General features: G+C 35.4%; 1 protein-coding gene across 1 annotated transcript in view; it reads left to right on the top strand.

Moving 5' to 3' along the window:
* LOC122268192 (putative N-acetylated-alpha-linked acidic dipeptidase) overlaps nt 1-2,500 on the top strand; it is a 16,250-nt gene that overhangs the window by 2,567 nt on the left and 11,183 nt on the right. The window lies entirely within an intron of this gene.

The raw sequence follows: 2,500 nt of genomic DNA, 5'->3' as shown, positions 1-2,500 counted from the left end.
AAATAAGTTTTATCTCGTATTCTTGCTTTAACCCATGAATTTGTTTCAGAATGTCATTTCTTATTTTCGCTTTCAAGTGGGCGTTTTCAATTTTCTCTTCTTTTTTTTCTTTTCTTTTTTTGAGGGACACTTGCTTTGATGATATCGAAGTGTTTTATCTCCCATGGCGGAACAGAATGTTTTTGAGGGATGCCTTTGCAGAACTCGATTTTTATTTTAACCAAGCAGATCTGTGGCGCCCTGTGGAAAAGCAATTTCGTAGGGATTCCTTGGCTATACTGTCATCCGGCGATCTTAATAATTTATTGCTATCACTGTACTGATTTCTGCAATCCTATCCAAAATGATTGGCAATCCGAGTTCTTTCCTCAGGTTCAGAACCTTTGTTGTATTTGGACATCCCAGGGTTATCCTCATTGCCACATTTGCATTACTTCTAGATTGAGGGAGAGAGAAAGAGACTGGAAGGGAGGAAGAGAGGGAGAGAGAGAGAGAGAAAGAGAGAAAGAGAGAAAGAGAGAAAGAGAGAGAGTGAGAGAGAAAGAGAGAAAGAGAGAAAGAGGGAAAGAGAGAAAGAGAGAGAGAGAGAGAGAGAGAGAGAAAGAGAGAGAGAGAGAGAGAGAGAGACTTTTTTGAGGTAACATGTTATCCTCACCCCAATCTTAGTCCCTCTTTGGCCTCACATAATTTTACAAGACCTTACAGCTATGTCAACATGTTGAAATATATACAGAACAAAAGGCGGGTCAATCACAAGCATATATAAGGCCTTATCTGCAGCGTCATTATCTGCAATAATTGCCAAAAACTCGCAATAGCTTGCTGCCGTATTTCAGATTCTATTGCCAAAGACCACCACCCGCCCACTTGTACCAACCTATCCAATAGGGGCGCCAACACGCATGCGCGAACCATCTCCGAATGGCGAAAATGCCAAATATTACCGAATTGTTTATTTTATGTCGTCTCAATTCAACCGTTTAAAGAGTATCTTAATGATGGTTACAACGAAATTTATGTAACAATGAATTAAGCAATAATGTATAAGTATATCTGCAATATTTCGCACTCCGTTTCATGCGTGAAATGTAAAACAATACCACACCATAATGTAGCTTTGATAAATGGTGATAAATATTGTTTGAATCCCTTGGCTTGATTACATTTACTTTTTCACATCGTAAAGAACATGAATTTGCAAGTGTTTTGACCTATGAGAAACAGATAAACGCTAACAACAAGTCTATTAAGACGTATTTTATTTCATTCTCAGGCAGACGGTAATCAAAGGCTATTGAAGTATATATAACATTAAGTAATGCTTCGAATTGTTTAGATTGAATGTGCAGCAAAGGCTCTCTTCAAGAAACGGATGTCAATCAAGTCGGTAACTAACCTCATGTACCAACCAATAAAAAACTGAGATTTAATTTTATTTACGTGATAACATTCCTATAATGTTTCATATAATAAAATTTGTTGTTGTGCGATATCCATTTTACGCATGACATCTGGTAATAGCCCACACATATAGGCGAGAATACTTTTGTTTGTAATGAAAATATCATGAAAAAGTATAGCAAACTAGGTGAATATGCCTAGACTAAATTTTGCTTTGATTTGATGTGGTCTTGGAATGCATTCTATATTTCACAAATAACTTCTATTTACTGACTGCTAATCTGCACAACTAGTTTTTTGAAGAATAAACTTTTTTCATACTTACAGTAGGATTATGTAACTTATAATCAGATTCACATTCCGATATGAACTACTAAAGACAAACAAGAAATGTATTTGTCGTGTTATAATGAACGCCAAAAGTTTTTTTTTCAATCAAAGAAAAACATTAACAGTAAAAGAAAAAAATTCAAAGGCGCGCCACGAGAGGCACGGTCGCGTCCTGTTAGCCGTGAACGGCAGGTTTTTGTTCGAGCGGTAAGACACTTTCGCCGTCGTACGCCCGCAGACCTTACAGCTATGTCAACATGTTGAAATATATACAGAACAAAAGGCGGGTCAATCACAAGCATATATAGTTAACTGTTTACGTATCAGGAGAGCGATATAACAGTATCTGGTGGAAATGATAGTTTGGATTCTAGTTAAACGGTATTCCAAAGTTTAAGATCATAAATCATTGCGAATATATTACACAATCAGTAAAAACAATGCTGAGATATCGGTATTTTTGCTAGTCTAGCGTGAAAACTAACAGGTAAAATATATTGGCTGGCAACTTTCTTACATCTTCATTTTCATGAAACTAATCTTCCATTACATATGAAGTCTTAGAAAGAGCTTTATTGTGTTTTTACGGTCTTATTTAAGCAGAGGATTTCATATTTATTTCTCTCAAATGAAAGATAACTTACTGTATTATTTATATTTTTTTCGTTGCAAGATAAACAAAGTATATTAGGTACCTGAGTACCAGCTTTTTTTATATCTAACTAAAGGATTATAAAAATAGAACGTAATCGTAAAAGTAAAATTGATT

The sequence above is a fragment of the Penaeus japonicus genome, unplaced genomic scaffold (genome assembly GCF_977035675.1).
Source record: "Penaeus japonicus unplaced genomic scaffold, GWHDUDI00000001_assembly GWHDUDI00000013, whole genome shotgun sequence".
Classification (NCBI taxonomy): Eukaryota; Metazoa; Arthropoda; class Malacostraca; order Decapoda; family Penaeidae; genus Penaeus; species Penaeus japonicus.
The sequence above is the reverse complement of the archived record's forward strand: the minus strand, read 5'-3'. Positions and strand labels throughout refer to the sequence as shown.